Source organism: Phyllobates terribilis, unplaced genomic scaffold (assembly GCF_046119375.1).
Source record: "Phyllobates terribilis strain yellow unplaced genomic scaffold, ASM4611937v1 Scaffold_1__5_contigs__length_1240528914, whole genome shotgun sequence".
NCBI lineage: Eukaryota > Metazoa > Chordata > Amphibia > Anura > Dendrobatidae > Phyllobates > Phyllobates terribilis.
Genome location: NW_027362761.1, coordinates 41,741,802 through 41,755,652, shown reverse-complemented (window position 1 = coordinate 41,755,652; position 13,851 = coordinate 41,741,802). Strand labels below are relative to the sequence as shown.

The 13,851-nt window shown below is 44.1% G+C and overlaps 1 long non-coding RNA gene across 2 annotated transcripts; it reads right to left on the bottom strand.

Moving 5' to 3' along the window:
• Positions 1-7,236: 7,236 nt before the first annotated feature.
• On the bottom strand, positions 7,237-13,620 carry LOC141188721 (uncharacterized). 2 transcript variants are annotated; one of them, XR_012262905.1, is made up of 4 exons: positions 13,466-13,620; positions 13,176-13,266; positions 9,130-9,281; positions 7,237-7,959 (listed from the first exon to the last, which is right to left on the bottom strand). It is a non-coding gene; the product is annotated as an uncharacterized lncRNA (long non-coding RNA). The 2 variants fall into 2 exon arrangements; XR_012262854.1 differs by having other exon boundaries at positions 9,136-9,281.
• Positions 13,621-13,851: the final 231 nt, after the last annotated feature.

Below are 13,851 nucleotides of genomic sequence, written 5' to 3'. Positions count from 1 at the left end.
GAGATTTCCTCAGAGTGCAGCATTCCCACCTGCAGGGTTATGGGTTCAGTGACGAGCAGGATGGTCACCGGGAGAAGTCTTCCATCCACGGAGGCGACTGACAATGGTTCAGCCAGGGGCTTGGTGGGAATACGGTATCTCTCTACCAAAGACTGGGAGATGAGGTTTCCAGCAGCTCCAGAATCCAGGTGGGCGAGTTCAAAGTGACGGTTTTCTCCCCAGGCGATAGAGACAGACAAAGTCAGAGACGGAGAGGGCTTACTTTTGTCTAGGACGACCTCTCCGAGCGGTCCTAGACACTGGCGTTTCCCGGCTTTTCCGGGCAGGAACGGATGAAGTGCTCCTTACTGCCACAATAGAAACAGCTTCCCTCGGCTCGGCGTGATTCTTGGCGAGATTTGACCATCTTGGTCTGGTCGATCTGCATAGGTTCAGGCGAGTGCGCCCGGGGAGTGACTGGTTGAGAGGCAGGTCTCAGGGAAGTAGGAGCAAAGCGAGAAAAGTCTTCCTCCCGGGTAGTCTCTTTGGCACGTTCTTGGAACCAGATGTCAATCCGGGTAGCTAGTGACACCCGGTCATCCAGGGTGGTAGGAATGTCCCGGCCAGCTAACTCGTCCTTAATCCGGCCGGAAAGACCCTCCCAGAAATCGGACACCAGGGCATCATTTTCCCAGGCAAGCTCAGAAGCGAGGGTACGGAACCGTATGGCATATTGGCCCACGGTGAGACTCTCTTCGCGGAGACGTAGCAGAGAGGAGGCAGAAGAGGTTTTCCGTCCAGGTTCATCGAAGACTTTCTGGAAGGCAGCGAGGAAAGACGGCAGGTCGGACACCAGGGGGTCCCCTCTCTCCCACAGAGGATTTAGCCATGCCAGGGCCTCCCCAGTGAGATGGGACACGATGAAGGCCACCTTGGCCCGGTCGGAGATGAACTGGTATGCCAATAGCTCAAAGTGCAGGGTGCACTGGTTTATGAAACCCCGAGCTAAAGCGGGTTCGCCGGCAAAGCGTGGAGGTGCCAGAAGCCGAGGTCCATAGCCGGGTGCCATGAAGGGACTGGATTGCGGTACCGCAGGAATAGGCACGGCTGGACCAGAGGTAGACATAGACGAATCACACAATGCGCCTAGACGAGAGTTAACGGACCGTAGATAGGACAGTACCACTTCCTGCTGAGTTCTCTGACGTAAGACTTCCTGGTGCAGATCGGAGATCTGGGGGCCACCGGGTTCCATGGCCCGAGCTAACTGTTACGGGTCCGGGTCCGGGTGGTGGAACCTCTGTGACGAGGTGCAAGGAGGGACCCAGAGGGGCGTGACTAAGTATCCACCCGAACCGACCCTGGTCGTACGGCAGCTAACGACACCGTGACCAGGGAGGATCCGGGCTGAGGGACCAGGTGCTACTCTGGGGACGACCTTGTAAGAGAGCAGGTGGCTCCCACGGGTCAGATGGCGGATGGACACAGAAAGTAGGCGGAAGTATCTGGTAGCTGACAGGTGGTCACAGTTCGAGAAAGCAGGGCAAGAAGCAGTCTTTAGGTTTACCAGGAAGGTGGTCACAGCAAGTGACGGCAGGGTCTCCAGGCAGGCTGGCAGGAAACAGGCGGGTGCTCCCAGGTAAGCGGGCAGACAGAAGAGGCAGATAACTGGCAGGTAACTGGTGGGCGCTCCCAGGTGAGCGGTCTGACGGACACAGCAGGTAACAGGTGGGTGCTCCCAGGTGAGCGGTCTGAAAGACGAGGAAGGTAACTGGCAGGTAACTGGTGGGCGCTCCCAGGTGAGCGGGTAGACAGACGAGGCAGATAACTGGCAGGTAACTGGTGGGCGCTCCCAGGTGAGCGGTCTGACGGACACAGCAGGTAACAGGCGGGTGCTCCCAGGTGAGCGGTCTGATAGCCAAGGCAGGTAACAGGCAGGTAACAGGTGAGCGCTCCAGGTGAGCAGGCTGGCAGGCTCGGCAGGTAACGGGCAGATAACAGGCTGGCAGGCAGGACAAGGAGTCAGGCTAGCAGCGGGACCTGAGGGCTGAAGCAAAGATCAGACACAGTGCAAACAACTTTGCTCGGGCACCTCCATTTTGGAGGAGGTGCCTTATATATGGGAGGTCCTCCGGCCATTGGCCGGGGACTCCTTAGGACGACGCGCGCGGTCCCTTTAAGAGAGGGGGAGCGCGCGCGCCCTAAGCACAGAGCCCGGGGAGGAGCGCGCGCCGGCAGCAGTGAGGAGGGGAGCGCAGGAGGACGCCGCGCCAGGAGCGGGAAGGTGAGAGGGACGGCGTCTCTGCCTAGCTGTGGGCAGAGACGCCGATGCTAGTGATCTATTTCAAGTGTTTATTTCTGTTAATGTTAATGAGTATGGCTTACAGCCAATGAAAACACAAAAGTCATTATCTCAGTAAATTAGAATAATTATCAAAAAACACCAACAAAAGCTTTCTAAGCGTTTAAAAATGTCCCTTAGTCTGTTTCAGTAGGCTCCACAATCATGGGGAAGACTGCTGACTTGACAGATGTCCAGAAGGCAGTCATTGACACACTCCACAAGGAGGGCAAGCGACAAAAGGTCATTGCTAAAGAAGCTGGCTGTTCACAGAGTGCTGTATCCAAGCATATTAATGGAAAGTTGAGTGGAAGGAAAATGTGTGGCAGAAAAAGGTGCACAAGCAACCGGGATAACCGCAGCCTTGAAAGGATTGTTAAGAAAAGGCCATTCAAACATTTGGGGGAGATTCACAAGGAGTAGACTGCTGCTGGAGTCATTGCTTTAAGAGCCACCACACACAGACGTATCAAGGACATGGGCTACAAGTGTTGCATTATTTGTGTCAAGCCACTCATGACCAATAGACAACGGCAGAAGTGTCTTACCTGGGCCAAGGAGAAAAAGACCTGGACTGATGCTCAGTGGTCCAAGGTGTTCTTTTCAGATGAGTAAATTTTGCATTTCATTTCGAAATCAAGGTCCCAGAGTCTGGAAGAAGAGTGGAGAGGCACACAATCCAAGCTGCTTGAGGTCTTGTGAGAAGTTTCCACAATCAGTGATGGTTTGGGGAGCCATGTCATCTGCTGGTATAGGTCCACTGTGTTTTAATAAGACCAAAGTCAGCGCAGCTGTCTATCAGGAAATTTTAGAGCACTTCATGCTTCCCTCAGCCGACAAGCTTTGTGGAGATGGAAATTTCATTCTCCAGCAGGACTTGGCACCTGTCCACACTGCCAAAAGTACCAATACTTGGTTTAAAAACAACAGTATCACTGTGCTTGATTGGCCAGCAAACTCGCCTGACCTTAGCCCCATAGAGAATCTATGGGGTAATGTCAAGAGGAAGATGAGAGACACCAGGCCCAACAATGCAGACGAGCTGAAGGCTGCTACCAAAGCAACCTGGGCTTCCAAAGCACCTCAGCAGTGCCACAGGCTGATTGCCTCCATGCCACGCCACATTGATGCAGTAATTGATGCAAAAGGAGCCCCGACCAAGTATTGCGTGCATTTACTGAACATACATTTCAGTAGGTGAACATTTCTGATTTTAAAAACATTTTTCAAGCTGTTGTTATAAAGTATTCTAATTTACTGAGATAATGACTTATGTTTTCATTGGCTGTAAGCCATAATCATCAACATTAACAGAAATAAACACTTGAAATAGATCACTCTGTTTGTAATGACTCTATATGAGTTTCACTTTTTGTATTGAATAACTGAAATAAATTAACTTTTTGATGATATTCTAATTTAGTGAGATGCACTTGTATTTCAGACTTCTAATATGCATGTTATATATGATTGTGTTTTTCAGCTAGACTATGACCTTGTATTTTGTTATATTGCTTCTCTTTGCGCTATTTGCACATTTGGGTTTATATTATTTATGTGACCCACAGATTATGTGACCTGTGGTGTGTGTTTTTGTTTAGTCACAGCTTGTACTTAATCTTGCATTTTGTATCCTTTCCATATTTGGATACATATTATTAATGTGACCTATTGATATTGTGCATATTTTCCATATATTTGGCAAATGAGGACAGGTCTTATCGCCTTTTGTTGTATCTGCCTACTTGAGAGAAATTGCACAACAAATATTGAGGTTCATTTTCTCCTGTTACCCTTGTAAGTATAAAAAAATGGGGTTAAAGTAACATTTTTGTGAAAAAAAAAGTGAAATGTTATTTTTTTTTAATGTGGTTTTGATTAATTTGAGGGTTGCAGTTTTTAGAAAAGTGTCACTTTTGGGTATTTTCTGTCAAATAAGCCAATTGTTTCAAAAATGATGCTGATGTAAAGTAGACATTTGGGAAATGTTATTTATTAACTACAGTGGATAAAATACGTATTTGAAACACTGTCGATTTTGCAAATTCTCCCACCTACAAAGAATGGGGAGGTCTGTAATTTTTATCGTAGGTACACTTCAACTGTGAGAGTCAAAATTGTAAAAAAAATCCAGAAAATCACATTGTATGATTTTTACATAATTAATTAGCATTTTATTTCATGAAATAAGTATTTAATACAATAAAAAAACTGAATTTAATATTTAGTACAGAAACCTTTGTTTGCAGTTACAGAGGTCAGACATTTCTTGTAGTTCTTGACCAGGTTTGCACACACTGCAGCAGGGATCTTGGCCCACTCCACCAGATCTTTCAGGTTTCGGAGCTGTCGCTGGGCAACATTGAGTTTCAGCTCCCTCCAAAGATTTTCTATTGGGTTCAAGTCTGGAGACTGGCTAGACCACTCCAGGACCTTGAATGCTTCTTATTGAGCCATTCCTTAGTTGCCCTGGCTGTGTGTTTCGAGTCATTTTCATGCTGGAAGACCCAGCCACGACCCATCTTCAATGCTCTTACTGAGGGAAGGAGGTTGTTGGCTAAAATCTTGCGATACGTGACCCCATCCATCCTCCCTTCAATACGGTGCAGTCGTCCTGTCCCCTTTGCAGAAAAGCACCCCCAAAGTATGGTGTTTCCCTCACAATGCTTCACGGTTGGAACGGTGTTCTTGGGGTTGTATTCATTCTTCTACCTCCAAAGACGGCGAGTTGAGTTGATACCAAAAAGTTCTATTTTGGTCTCATCTGACCTTCTCCCATGTCTCCTCTAGATCATCCAGAATGGTCATTGGCTAACTTCAAACAGGCCTGGACATGTGCTGGTGTGAGCAGGGGGCCCTTGCGTGCCCTGCAGGATCCATGATGGCATAGTGTGTTACTAACGGTAATGTTTGAGACTGTGTTCCCAGCTCTCTTTAGGCCATTGACCAGGTCCTCCCATTTAGTTCTGGGCTGATTCTTGACCTTTCTCAGAATCATCCTTACCCCACGAGGTGAGATCTTGCATGTAGCCCCAGGCTGAGGAAGATTGACACTCATCTTGTGTTTCTTCTATTTTCTAATAATTGTGCCAACAGTTGTTGCGTTCTCAACAAGCTGCTTGCATTTTGTCCTGTAGCCTATCCCAGCCTTGTGTAGGTCTACAATTTTGTCCCTGGTGTCCTTAGACAGCTCTTTGGTCTTGGTGGAGAGGTTGAGTGTGTGGACAGGTGTCTTTTATATAGGTAATGAGTTCAAACAGGTGCAATTAATACAGGTAATGAGTGCAGAGTAGGAGGACTTCTTAAACAAAAACTAACAGGTCTGTGAGAGCCAGAATTCTTGCTGGTTGGTAGATGACTAAATACTTATTTCATGCAATAAAATGCAATTTAATTATATAAAAATCAAGCAACTTGTTTTTTTTTTAGTTTCTGTCTCTCACGCTTGAAGTGTACCTATGAGAAAAATGACAGACCTCTCCATTCTTTATAGGTGGGAAAACTTGCAGAATCGGCAGTGTATCAAATACTTATTTCCCCCACTGTATTTTGTGTGATATAACTCTGGTTTAAGGGCATAAAAATTAAAAGTTTGAAATTTATGAAGTTTTTGCCAAATTTCCGATAGTTTCACAATAAAACACAAGTCATATCGAACAAATTTTACCACCATCATGAAGTACAATATGTCATGAAACCAATCTCAGAATCATTGGGATCCGTTGAAGTGTTCCAGTGTTATTACCACATAAAGTGACACAGGTCAGAATTGAAAAAATTGGTCTCATCAGGAAGATGAAAACAGGCTTTGGGATAAAGTTCTGATTCATCAAGACTTTCACTCCAGAATTCTGGTGTTAAAGATTTGAAATGTTGCAAAATTGAGGTGCAAATTGGAGTTGCAGCAAAACTTTGCGACTTTTAGCATTTTCACGCCAATTTCTCCTGTTTCCAAAAAATGGAGCTGGGGCAGGACACTACAGCTCATCTAATTTATGAGGAGCTGTGGCCTTCCCTATGTCAGAAAACTCACTCCAGACCCTGACTGAAATAAAATTTCTGGCGTGGCGACGGCCACTTATCAGACTGCACATTCATGAAGAGGTGTGCACCTCTCCATGACACAGAAGCATCTGACTCCAGCAAGTCTCCTTATCAAGACTGGCCCGAACAATACAGGTATTGATAAATCAAGCCTAAGTGTGTAAATAAAGGCCCCGTCACACTTAGCGACGCTGCAACGATCCCGACAACGATACGACCTGTCAGGGATCGTTGCTGCATCGCTTTGTGGTCGCTGGTGAGCTGTCAAACAGGGAGGCTCACCAACGATCAGGGGAGCAGCGACATCGTGGAAAGAATCTTTCCACGATGTCCTGCTCCTGGTTACGAGCCTGCTGAAGCAGGAGCAGGCTGGTAACCATGGTAAACATCGGGTTACTAGGGGAACACGCGCACCTAGTAACCCGCTGTTTATCATGATTACCACTCTGCTACGGTGAGCGGTTACCGCTCACTTTAGCAGGCTCGTAACCATGATAAACAAAGGGTTACTAGGTGCGCGTGTGCCCCTAGTAACCCGATGTTTATCATGGTTACCAGCCTGATCGCTGCTCCCGCTGGTCACACACAGCGATGTGTGCTGACCAGCGGGAGGGCAACGACCAAAAAATGGTCCAGGACACTTTGCAGCGATCAGCGACCTCACAGCAGGGGCCTGATCGTTGCAAAGTGTCACACATAGCGACATCGCTGGTGAGGTCGCTGTTGCGTCACCAAAACCGTGACACAGCAGCGATCTCGCTATGTGAGACGGGGGCTTAAGACGTTTCATTGTTAAGCTTTTCTAACCACACCTGCAGCCATCTTTGTTGGTCCTGTGAGTACTACCAAAGTCACAAAGGATTGAATAATGATTATTATATTTATATAATATTTTTATTATCATATACATACACACATTAACAACTAACATTTATCTAATGCAAATGGCAATGAACAACAGGAAAGTATACAACTGTAGTGGTTATCACAAAATCTACATATGAGACATTTTACATCAGTTAAAGAAAATCTGTCACCACCTGGGACATTTTTACCTATTAATATGGGCATCTAGGTAGTAGAATGGTTAAACTAGCCTTACCTGTATGCCCATATCTGCGGTCTTGATGTGCAGAAATGGTCTTTTATTTTGTTATGACAAGACAAGAGTTGGAGATTTCTTCCAGGCACCTGACGGCCTGGAGCCTGGAAGAAATCATTAGCATACACAAATAAAATACGATTTCTGCACATCAAGACTGCAGATATGGGCATACAGGTAAGACTAATTTAAACATTTTATTACTTGTATGCCCATATCAATAGATAAAAATGTCCCGGGGGTGACAGATTCCCTTGAACACGCAACAAACAGCAAGGTTAAGTTCCCACATGGAGTTTTTGATGCTGCGTATTTCTCTTGCACAAAAAACACTGCGTCTTACAGCTCCAGCAAATTGGATGGGATTTTTTTTATGCACCTTAAATTGACCTGTGGTACGCTCTTCAAATCCGCAACACGGCAATTTCTCTTGCTAGTAATTTGAGGTTTGTGTGTCGATTTTCCATATAGAATTGCATTAGATGCATAAAATCTGCAGGTAAAAAACGTGTTTCTAGTCAGTTTCTGCAGTGGAAACACTAAACACGCATTAATCAGCACATGGCTACCAGAGTTTTGTCAAAACCAAAGACCAAGAAGTATCAAAAGCTAAGCAGTTTAATTGAATACATGAAATACCACAGTGTCAAAAACACATGGAAAAAAAACCCTCAAGTAATAAAATAGGTGCAGAAATATTGTAGAAAATCTACATGAAAAACTCATCAAATACTCATTGTGGGAATGCAGCCTGAGGAGTGAAGGTAAATGAACTGTTTAACAAAACATAAACTCATATTATAGGTGCTGGTAATGTATCTGCAAACACCTGCTAGGACTCATACATGATTGGAAGGCCTATTTTTTAGGACCCACCACGTGCAAAATACCTGCAGATCATGTACTTGTCCCAGCAGGTATATGTAGATGTGACATCAGTTCCGCCCACATCCTGATAGAAGAGTGGGTGGCACTGGATAGCTGCCTTTATTTTAATTATCATGTCAGTCTTGCCTTATTACATTACAATCTTCAAAAATTAGGCCAAATGACCAGAAGTGTTGCAATTATAATACCATACAAGGCCATAAAGTTCCTCATGCTTTTAAACTTTGCACAGTTCAGCGTCTTTGGTGCCAAGTTCACTTTGCTATTAGAGTTATTTTGATGATTACACACACTGGTGAACATTGTTATTAGCAAAGCAAAAACCAAGAAAGAAATGAACGTTCTTTAGGTATAAGAATAATAAGCTATATAAATGCTTAAATGCTTTCAAGAACAGATTTTTTATTTGACCACCTTAGCTTATTTTCCATCAACATTTGTCAGGAGACGGTTGCGGTCAATCTCGTAATAGTTTACTCAACTCCATTATACTCTTGTATGTATTACATATCTTATCCTCCAGATTTTTAAGCTCTGTTACACATTGAGAAACATTCACATTAATTTGGCTTCCTTCAACCAATTGACCGGTCTCCATGGAATAGCACACAATTGCTGTTCTCCAGAAACAAAACATTTCTCTTAAGTGAGCGAATTCTGACACTGCAGTGGTGAGAAACAGGCCTACGTTGGTTGAGCAGATTTTACATATCAGACGGGTATGAACACAATCTTGCATTTCTGCACTTAAGTGGTAATTAACTTCCTTGCCCACCCTTACAGCTGCAGTAGCTCGTAGGCATGCGATCACGTTCAACTGTTCACAGTATTCAGATGCGTCACGTCCTTCTGCCAAGATGACATTACATTGTTTGCACATGAAAACGGAAGAAGTGTCAACCATAATCATTGCTGGCTCCGCCATGCCTAAAAGATAAAAAACAAATGGTTAGAATGGCTCAAATTGCACTTTCCTACTATTCCCCTTCTCTAGGTAGAACCTATTTTTAACCTATTAATTACCAGGTTTTTATGGTCTTAATCACCAAGCTTCTGTTTTTTCATCATTGCATTCCAAAAGGTATCATTTTTTTTTTGTCTACGTAGCTTTACGAAGGTTTGCTTTTTTGCGGGATAAGTTTAATTTTATCAGAGGCACTCATTTGATGTAGATAAATCTATTACCTAGAAGCTCATCAAGAGAATGCCAAGCGTGTTCAAAGCAGTCATCAAAGCAAAAGGTGGCTACTTTGAAGAACCTAGAATATAAGACATATTTTCAATTGTTTCACACTTTTTTGTTAAGTATATAATTCCACATGTGTTAATTCATAGTTTTGATGCCTTCAGTGTGAATGTACAATTTTCATAGTCATGAAAATACAGAAAAATCTTTAAATGAGAAGGTGTGTCCAAACTTTTGGTCTGTACTGTAGGCATTGCTGCCTGTCAACAGAGCAGAAAAGAAGCCGCCGCTCTGTCGATGTGACATCAGCAGAGGCAGCTGATTCCCCGGCAGGAAGGGTCTGTGACCGCTGTCTGCCGGGGAAGAACAGTGCCGGGCACAACAGGCAGGTAGGTAGCAACTACCTGAATGTTAGTGCTTAGGCACATTATTATTATTTTTTTTTACAAAGTCTTGAATACATCCTTTAACTGTATTCTGTGGCACAATACAGACGATATCAAATTGATAATTTTACTTTTATTTTATTACTTTCCAATAAATTCACTTAAAAATCTTTTTATATTTTACATGTGACAATCTATAGCTTTTATTGGTAACACCTTGTGGTACATAAGATTTTTTGATCACTTTTTAAAAGGATGTATGAAAAGAAAAATAACAACAATTCTGGATTTTTTTGATCTAAAAACACAGTTCACTTGTCAGTACAATTGAGGTTACATTTATTCTGCAAGTCGACACGATAATGTCAATACCAAATTAAGAAACTGTTCCCATGTACACTCCCTGACAGAAGTTATGTTGCTTATCCATGTTATGTAAATAAAAGCTTATAACCTGACGTTAAATTCATCCATTGGTTTTATAAATTACTCTTTTGAAAGCTGATGAAACCCTCCCAAATTTGGTTTAGGTAAAGAAAATAAATTGGCATCAAAGCTGAAATATTGATCATTTAATGAACGCAGAATGGTCAGATTTTGGCAAGACAAAAGTTTTGGCGCCTGGTGATATAATGCACCCAATCCTAGTTTGCATCCTCACTAGTGCTCAGTAAATGATTGGTTAATTAGTGGGTGTGTATAAAAAGAAACCCAGCACCCCAGACCTTCACTTGAACTGCAACTTGAGCTCTGACAACATGCCAAATATCCACCCTGCGACCAAAGCCTTGATTATCAAGAGGCTGAAGACCAGATCCACTGTAGAGGTGGCTGGCATCTTTAATGTTTGGGGTAGGATGAAAGAGGAAGCTTGGAAGACAAAACCAAAGAATCTAGATGAACTCTGGGAGGCATGTAAGACTGCATTCTTTGCTATTCCTGATGACTTCATTAATAAATTGTATGAATCATTGTTGAACCGCATGGATGCAGTCCTTCAAGCTCATGGAAGTCACACAAAATATTAAATATGACTCTAATAGCACCACAACTTCATTCACCAATGTTATGCAACATATATTTGTATTTTAAGATAATTATTTGTTTGAATATCATTACTTTCTGTGGGCGACAAAACTTTTGTCTTGCTAAAATCTGACCATTCTGTGTTCATTAAATGCTCAATATTTCAGCATTAATGCCAATTTATTTTCTTAACCTAAACCAAATTTAGGAGGGTTTCAGCTTTCAAAAGAGTAATTTATGAAACCAATGGATGAATTTAACGTCCGGTTATAAGCTTTCATTTTACATAACATGGATAAGTGACATAACTTCTGTCAGGGAGTGTAGCATAATTGCTGCTTTTCTTCTGATGCAACTTTGTGCAGAATATCTGCAGAATTGAACCCCTTCCTGTCGCAGCCAATTTCAGTTGTTTTGAGTTTTTATTTTTTACTCCCCTTCTTCCAAGAGCTATAACTTTATTCGGGAATCGTTCTTACAGTGTATATTTTGTGGTACAAATTATCTGGGAATAGGATTCTTCTCATCAGTATGATTAAGAGTATGCTAAACTTCTCTATTTTTTTTATAGTGGTGAAAAAAACACAAAAAAAATTGATTGCTTTACCACTTTCCGGGACCCATAACGTTTTTATTTTTTTGGTCGATGGGGCTGTGTGAGGGATCATTTTTTTGCGGGGCGAGGTGTTTTTATTGATAGGATTTTGAGATAGATATCATATTATCCTTGCTTCTTACAGAATTTTTGCGGTATTGCGGCAACTAAAAAACCCGGAATTTTGAGTTTCATTTTTTTTGTTTAGCAATCGGGGTAATTATTTTTATATTTTGATACATTGCACTTTTCTGGAAGAGGTAATATCACGTGTACTTTTTAGATAATTTTCTTAGTGGGTAAAAAAGGGGGCAAATTTCATTTATTTTTTTTCATTATTTTCATTTTTAAACTTTTTACTGTACCCACTAGGGGATCTGTACCTGATCTCTTGTGTTTTATACAGTAATACTCCAGTATTTCTGCATATAGCAAATAATCACATCCTCCTTTGAAGACTTGCTACAGGCAGGTTTTCAAGGGAACTTCATAATGACAGGCATGGAGGTCTTCAACAGACCTCCAGCTGTCATAGCAACCCATCGACAGCCTTGTGATAGCATAGAATGATGTGCCCCTGTTAAAGGAACTCTGTCAGCACAGAATGACTGGTCAAATTGAGTCCGGCCGCTCTGTGCTTCACAGTGGGTCTTCGCACCTGCCTGTTTTTCCTCAATCTCCACCCCCCTCTATTTTTATTGAGGGCTCTGGCTTCATAGAGCTAGAGTAGGGTGGAGATTGATGGAAAACAAACACGTGGGAAGGTGAATATAAATGTTTGGCCTTGTTGTGATGGACCGAGCGCCTGGACTTGGTTTGAACAGTCGTTCTGTGCTGCCCGAGTCCAGCTAACAGATTGTCCACTTCAATGTGTAGGGGGCAGATCGATTTGAACCTTGGAATTAAGGCTTTCTTCAAATATCTCGCGTTTCTAAATGTGCCTGTGAATCGCTGTCCGCTCATCCCCATAATGTGACCTCCGGCTGTCTCCGATGTCCGATGATGTCACCTCGACTCCCGGCTGTGCCGTGCGGTGAAACTCCACCCACAACCCAGTCACTCAGGGAGACTGGATCCCGCCTTGGTGATGCCGGGACAGCTTCCAATTCCGGGAGTTGAGGTGACATCACCGGACATCGGAGACAGCCGGGGGTCACGTATTGGGGGATGAGTGGACAGCGAGAGCTCCGCTCACAAGCACATTTGGAAACGCCAAGTATTGGAAGAAAGCCTTCATTCCAGGGTTTAAATTGATCTGCCCCCTACACACTGTAGTGGACAACCTGTGTGACCGTGGCAGGTGGAGCTCAGTGCCAGTCACAGCTGTTAGAGGCCGGTGCTGGCCACTACCTGCCATGAGCCCATACACCTGCTACAGACTTGCATGGTACATGGACGGCAGTAAAGGGTTAAAAGTTTAAACTATCAAAAATGTTTAATTTTTCATACTTTATACCATTTTTTTTTATTAAAACGTGAACATGTTTTTCAACTGTTGAATTTTTTTAACACATTTGCCGCTCTCCATTCCTTGCAGCAATCTGGTAGGGGTCCCAGGTGCTTGTCCCCCACCGATCTAACATTGCTATCTGCCAACCCCTGTGAGACCCTGTCAGGATGGCGGAGACCTGCTGGGCCGCGGGAATCCTCGGTGCTCGGTCTTGCCAGCTTGGCGGGATCTTCCTTCGGCTGCGGCCGGGTCCTCCTCATCTTATCGCCCTGTTTACAAAGAACGACACGTTTAGGAGGCCCTGCTGTTTAGGAGCACACTGACGCGGCCTCATGCTAGCGACTTCCGCCAGAGGTGTGCTCATACATGCTTTCCCGCGCTTTCCACAGTCACACTAACGGCCACCGACCATAGCTACACGAGGGGTGAACGCTATGACCCGACTGCAGTCGCCCATCACATACGCACCTAAGCCACCGTATGCACCGCTGCTACTGAGACGCACGTTATCCGTTCCATAGACGCTAGTTGGCTATTTAGAGGCGTGGAGCTGCTGAAGCTCTCGTCATTATCCAATCAGCAGCGGGTAAGGGGCGGGATATTTGGCCGCTCCACCAATGAGCGCTTGGCGGGCGAGTGTGCCTGCAGGATGCACGTGACATTACGAGGTACAGTCCATGTGTGGTGTCCTGAGCCCGACATGAGAGGGATGGCGGTGAATGATGAGCTGGGCATAGTGTGCAGACGCAGCAGTGCGGGCAGAGGCATCTGTAGTATAGAGCAGGCTGCTGGGACTACCACGTCCATATAGCTGTTTGCTTTGTATCTATTTTCTGTGCAGGGAAAGCAATCTT